Source organism: Anomaloglossus baeobatrachus, chromosome 2, assembly GCF_048569485.1.
Source record: "Anomaloglossus baeobatrachus isolate aAnoBae1 chromosome 2, aAnoBae1.hap1, whole genome shotgun sequence".
In the NCBI taxonomy this organism is placed as follows: domain Eukaryota; kingdom Metazoa; phylum Chordata; class Amphibia; order Anura; family Aromobatidae; genus Anomaloglossus; species Anomaloglossus baeobatrachus.
Genome location: NC_134354.1, coordinates 593,927,178 through 593,934,572, shown reverse-complemented (window position 1 = coordinate 593,934,572; position 7,395 = coordinate 593,927,178).

Sequence of the window (7,395 nt, the reverse complement as noted above, 5' to 3'; positions counted from 1 at the left end):
GGAGTTGTAAAAAATTAAAAACACTATGATGAGAAATTCAAAAACTCCATCAAAAAGTACCATCTATTACTGAATTATTTGAAAGAGTATTATCACGCAATGTATATGAATAGAACTTTGTTCTAAGAGACAAGAATTTTGGATGATACATAGTAAGATGGCTACCATGGTTCAAAAACTTCATGTCTAAATTTCGTTTAACAGAGTTCTAACACTATTGTTTCTTAATCCTTTATGTGTATTGACATTCAAATACTTTATTACTAACCATTATATGATGTGACTATTATGTTTCACTTGATCCTTTTTGTTATGTTACTGCTTTGCGATACTTCCTTCTCTCTATTTTCATTTTTGTTCCTGGTTTCTCCTTCCTTCCTACTTTCCCATTTTTGTCTGTTATTCCCTTCTCATTTCATATTTGAACAAAAAACAATGCCCTTTTATAAAGACCCCAAATTGTTCAATCACGACCAAGGATGTACTAGTACGTCCTTGGCCATGTCTGCATTATTCCCTGCACATGTCTGCTGATCTGATCAGCAGACATGTGCAGCTAGCAGGTGCGGGTGGATCAGAGATGCACCTGCGCCTGTTAACCCCCTTAGATCGTGCTGTGAAACTCTGACAGGGCTATCTAAAGTGCTCTGGCGTTGATAACGCAGTTGCCACCCCCATCAATGGCCCTATGACATGATCACAGGGCAAAAATGGCAAATGATGACCCCTGTATCTGCCATGACGTGTTTTCTGTGAATGCCGGCAGAGTATCGGCACTCACACGAACAGCATTACTCCTGCATTGTACTGATCAGGAGAAGTGATCAGACTGTACAGCCATAAAGTCACCCAGGGAAAAAGTTTTAAAAAATTATGAAAAAAAAATTACAAGTTCAAATCACCCCCCTTTTTGCCCCATTGAAAATAAAACAATCAATTCATCTGATCGGTACATGGTGTAGCGTTAAAAAAAATTGCAAGCGCCAAAATTCAGTTTTTTTTGGGCGCCAAAACATTGTATTAAAGTACAATAACAGGCGATCAAAACATTGAATCTACGCAAAAATTATAGTAATTAAAACACAAGCTCAAGACGCCAAAAATAAGCTGTTACTAAGCCCCAGATATCGAAAAAGCAGAACGTTATGAGTTTCGGAAAATGTCGACAAAAGCGCATTACTCTTTTGTTTTTTGTTTTTTTTTTATTTATAAACTTCTGAATTTATTTCACCACTTAGAGAAAAGAAAAACTTTACATGTTTAGTATCTATGAACTTGGACCGACGTGAGGAATCATAATGACACATTAGTTTTTCAAAATACTGAATACTGTAAATAAAAGGTCCCCAAAACAATTGTGCAATTGCACTTTTTTTGCAACTTCACCGCACTTGGAATTTTTTTTCCCATTTTTCAATACAGTAGGGGGCAAAATGAATAGTGTCATTCAAATGTTCAACTCATCCCTCAAAAAGCCATCCATCATATGGCTTTCTTGACAGAAAAATAAAAAAATAATGGCTCTTGGAAGAAGGGGAGGAAAAAAACAAAACAAAATATGTAAAAATGCCTCGGGTTGAAGAGATTAAAGGATTCAAATTATTATATTACAGGTAAGACATTAAAATGATGCTGTGACATTTTATCGCATGGAGGACTACTCAGCAAGAGTAAGCAAAGGAAGTTGTGCGCAGTTGTCCAGGTACACTCTTCCACTCTTTGCAGTGGTTCTCGGCTGGGATTAGTTAGAGATCCTGATTAGGTCACTTCTGTTCTATTTCCACCAAATAATATAAGGCTTCCCCTGTAAATACTATTTATAAATGAAGCATTTCGTGGTATCTGTAGAAATGAATGGCACTATTGAATTTAATGCATATCAATTGAGATAACTTTATTTCTAGCAATCTATATATCTACATATATATATCAACATGTGCTAACATGCTAATGATTGAGCAGCTTCACAGGATGATCTCACTCACCTCTCCTCTGCCATCACCACCTGACGCTGGATTTCGGCTCAGTGCGCTTGATCCCTGACTTACGGTCATGCGCACTACTTCAGTTTGAAGCCGTGTCGCGTACACCCAGCTCCATAGTGTGCATGACCAAAACTCCGGGGTCATGCGCACTGAGCCAAAATCCATTCATTAGCATGTTAGCAAACCCACAGGAGTGTGCTAACATGCTAATGGGGCCGACTAGCCAGGGAAGCAACGCTCTTGGGACTAATCCCCATGCTCATTAGCATACGATATAAGATCTTTAAAAATACTTTTTCTAAAGATATCTTTATCTATGCTAGTGTATACAGGGACGGTTAGGCAGGGGTTGGCAATATTACACCCAGAACTGCTCGTGATTCTGGGTGCATATTGGACCTGACAGGTTCCTTTTAAGGTATTGTCTGAAAAACTTACTTTTTTCTTAAAAACAGTGCAACTCTTCTTGGTTATGTCTGTTTTTGCAGCTCAGCTTCATAGTAAATCCTGCATTCTACTAACGCTAAAGGGAATAGTGTCTACATTCAAGCATTCATTGCTAGAGTAGAGGAATAATAGATTTATAGACTATGCCATGAAAAGTTTATGAACTATAGAATTTCAGAAGGACTTGGTCATATGCCTGGAGCATGTGCATTAATTAGTACTATTAATAATATTGTTCCCTGATATAGTACAACCCTCCTACACACTTCTGTGTTCTGCATGTAATATCTGAAAGGAAATAATACAATGCAATCATGACTTCCCTGTGAAAGAACTGCTTATCACATAGTGAATAAGCAGAGTATCATGTTCTCTGTACAAGTTGCACAATTTGAACCAGGAAGCAATGTCATTCCTATGTGACAGATTGTAGATATTAGTACAATGTGCTTTCATGTATGTTATGTAGGAAAGTATAAAGGAAGGATTTATTTCTTCTCTCATTTGCACACAGTGCGTTTTTCGGGTGCGTTTTTGGCCTCAAAACTGCATTGCTTTGCTTCCCCAGCAAAGTCTGAGTTTTCATTTTTGCTGTCCGCACACAACTTTTTTTTTAAGCTGCGTTTTTGAGCTTAAAAAAAAATGGACATGTCAATTCTTTCCTGCGTTTCTCTGCGTTTTCCCCCCAAGCAATGCATTGGAAAACCGCAGATAACGCAGAGCTCAAAAACGCACCAAATCGCGGTAAAAACGCACGCGTTTTTTGCCGCGTTTTTTTGACGCGGGTGCGTTTTTGTGCGTTTTTAGCTGCCAAAAACGCAGCGTCAAAAAAACGCAGTGTGTGAACTTAGCCTATCTATGCCTGTGTTTTGTTCAAAAACTGAATGTGTGAATCCAGCTCTAAAAACATTGTCCTAGCTCTGAATCTATAATAAAACTTCCCGACCACTAAAAAGAACCAGAGGTCTACTATATTGGAGGTCTTTTCAAGAAGCTGATCTCCATCATATTCTCACCACGCTCTCCTTGAGTGATAAGTCTCTTATAAAATATGGATCTACATGGACAGACCGTTCAGTCATCAGAAACAAGGTGGGGTAAAGCCGCCGGAGACCAGCCTCTTTAAACAGTGACCTGAGCATCATGGTCCCCGGCCAGCTTTTTTTCATGCTTTCTCTGAAATGCTGCAGAGTTTCAGTGTAGACCAAAACTGCCTGGAAAGTCAGGGCCAGACTCTGATTCATGCTGCTCGAGGTTTGGGGAGTATAAATCAGCTTGTTTGTTTCCCTCTAATTCCCATCATCATTCTAGGATGTGGATTTCGCCACAATATTTGATAAGTTCTAAACTAGATCTTTTTTTACTTTTGACCCTTCCAAAAAGACTGCAAAGAAACCTTCGCACAATAGTTTACAATAATCACTGTAAAGAAAAAACAAAAAAGCTAGCACTAAATGTGCACTACAGCACTAAAAATTCCAACTGTACTTATAAATTTGAGATAAAAAAGCCACCCCGCCACTCCACGGCAAATCTCATTTGGGGCAGTCCTAACACTAAAATATTTTTATAAAATGTGCCAAACGGCCTCACATATGAAATAGTAGAACTGCTCTTAGCAGCACTCACCTGGTCTAGTTCAATCCCGTACCCATGACTGAATCATGGCTGTGGACGGGACAGGTCCAAGCAAATACAATATAATAAGTACAGTTTGGAATTTTTAGTGCTGAAGTGCACATTTAGTGCTGGCTTTTTGTTTTTTCTTCTTCATTGAATTGGTCGGTGGCTGACCCCCACCCTGCTGTGCACCCCAATTTGGGATGTATTCCACCTGTCTAGATTTTGGCGGTTGGTGACTGTTCACATTCAGTCATCAGGGCTTGTCCACAGGCTATTTACTTCATGCAGCATTTGCTCGGACCTGTCCCGCCCACAGCCATGACTCAGTCATGGGTACGGGATTGAAATAGACCAGGTGAGTGCTGCTAAGAGCAGTTCTACTATTCATATGTGAGGCCGTATGGCACATTTTATAAAAATATTTTAGTGTAGGACTGCCTCAAATGAGATTTGCCGTGCAGTGGCGGGGTGGCTTTTTTATCTCAAATTTATAAGTACAGTTGGAATTTTTAGTGCTGTAGTGCACATTTAGTGCTAGCTTTTTTGTTTTTTCTTTACAGTGATTATTGTAGACTGATTTTATCTTCTGCCAAAACTAACAATACAATTGCATGTGTACATAGCTCATCTGCTATATGTTTTCCAACAGAAATTAAGCGTTTTGAACTCCACTTTGCTCTGCTCTGCCTCCACTACAAAGCTGAGACCAGCATTGCTGAGCTGTTTTTGATGCCTTTTGCTGATAAATCAGTGATGTGAAGCTTCAAATGCCCCACTGTTGATGCATATGGCAGAGGATTATCTATCATATGCATCAACAGAGTCTTTTGCAGTTTTACATAATTGCTTAGTCTGTATCAGGCTTCCAATATAGATCAGTTATGCTAGTCTCAGCTCTGCTCTGCTTCCACAGTGGTTACTTCAAACTCCACTTTTGAGGCAGAGTGGAGTGCAGAACGTTTGATCTCTAGTGGAAATCAATGCTGTAAAAATATACAAGCAGCAATAATGTTCAGTATGGAAGAAGATAAAATTGTTCTAGAAAAGTTGTGTACAAGACCATACAGTGTACAGAAGCATATAGTGCTTTCTAAACAAAGATTAGCTTGATGATGTTCTACATATCTGTGATGAAGGCTTAGCTGAGCTGAACTCAGCATAGCAGATCTGTGCTGGAAGTCACCGTTTATTTCACATTCATCAGTCAGCTTCCAGCACAGCTTTGAGTCATCAATTCATAGAGGTGGGGCTTTGTGTCACACACATCGGAAAATAAGATGCTTCCAGTGCAGCCGGTGCAGTGGAGCCGGGCTGCAGCGTGCCGAGCAGGGAGAGATCCTGTGCAGGTCCACCGCACAGTCAGTGCAGGCAGCGGAACGCAGGAGTCTTTCCTCTGTTCCCTGCCGGCACTAAAGGCCCCGTCACACACAGAGATAAATCTTTGGCAGATCTGTGGTTGCAGTGAAATCATGGACAATATTGTTCCATTTGTACACAGCCACAAAACTGGCACTGATTTTCCACAATTTCACTGCAACCACAGATCTGCCGCAGATTTATCTCTGTGTGTGACAGGGCCTTAATTGTCAGTGACACACGCGCGCGCTCTGACGTTGTCAGTACTGCGCTGCGTGTGTCATTTTAAAAGTTCCCGCCCGGCAGAAGAAGCAGCACAGCAGAGGAATAATTCATCTTGCAGGACCTGCGATGACGTCACGCCCATGTGACTGTGTGGGAGGAGACACAGGATGCCGGGCAGAAAGCAAAGCTACTGAATCCTGAAGGAGATGTGGACACATGATGACTGGTAATGAGAAAAGAGGGGACATGAGGGGGAAGGGGGCTGCAGGGTGAGTGGCATATGAGGGAAGATGGAGTTGCATATGAGGGCTGCAGACTGACAGAAGGATGTGATGGGTGCAGAGTGTTTGAGAGGGGTAAGTTGGGGTACAGGCAGGGTGAGATATGTGGGCAGGGTGTGTGAAATATGGGGGTGTAGTGTGTGTGATATGGGGGTGCAGGCTGTATGGGGTGTAGTGTGTGTGATATGGGGGTGCAGGCTGTGTGGGGAGCAGGGTGTGTGACATATGGGGGTGTAGTATATTACAGGTGTGCTATATGGAGGTGTATATAGTGGTGTAGTATATGGGTGATAGTGATGTAGTATATTACACGTGTACTATATGGAGGCGTAGTATATTACAGGTGTGCTATATGGAGGCGTAGTATATTACAGGTGTGCTATATGGAGGCGTAGTATATTACAGGTGTGCTATATGGAGGCGTAGTATATTACAGGTGTGCTATATGGAGGCGTAGTATATTACAGGTGTGCTATATGGAGGCGTAGTATATTACAGGTGTGCTATATGGAGGCGTAGTATATTACAGGTGTGCTATATGGAGGCGTAGTATATTACAGGTGTGCTATATGGAGGCGTAGTATATTACAGGTGTGCTATATGGAGGTGTAGTATATTACAGGTGTGCTATATGGAGGCGTAGTATACTACAGGTGTGCTATATGGAGGAGTAGTATATTACAGGTGTACTATATGGGGGTGTACTATATTACAGGTGTAGTATATGGGGTGTAGTGATGTAGTATATTACAGGTGTATATAGGGGTGTAGTGATGTAGTATATTACAGGTGTACTATATGGAGGTGTAGTATATTACAGGTGTGCTATATGGAGGTGTAGTATATTCCAGGTGTACTATATGGAGGTGTACTATATTACAGGTGTAGTATATGGGGTGTAGTGATGTAGTATATTACAGGTGTAGTATATAGGGGTGTAATGATGTAGTATATCGGAGGTGTATTATATAGTGGTGTAGTATAATACAGGTGTATATGGGGGTGTAGTATATTATGGGTGTAGTATATAGGGGTGTAGTTTATTACAGGTGTAGTATATGGAGGGGGTGTAGTGATGTAGTATATTGGGTAGAACTGAGGTAATTATATTAGTCCGGCCCTCTAAACCAATCCCAATTTCTCATGCGGCCCTATGGGAAAATTAATTGCACACCCCTGTTCCAGTGCTTAAGCAAAGCAGTGTGCGGCTGAGAATGTTTTAGCAGCATAAAAGTAGGACCGTCCATTAAATCATATGAAGCTGAAAGCAGAGTGGGGAAATTAATGATGAAAACAAGGCATAAAGATACAAGTTTAAACAAATTTACTTTGTTTTGTGAATAACAATACCATTATAGAAACTCTAAGTTTCAAGTTGCTGTGCTCGTTACGCACTATATACAGACTTTACATGTATTGCAGACTGGGTCAAGGAACTAAGAAAGTCTTATGGACTTGCAAGGGTAGTCTGAACCACT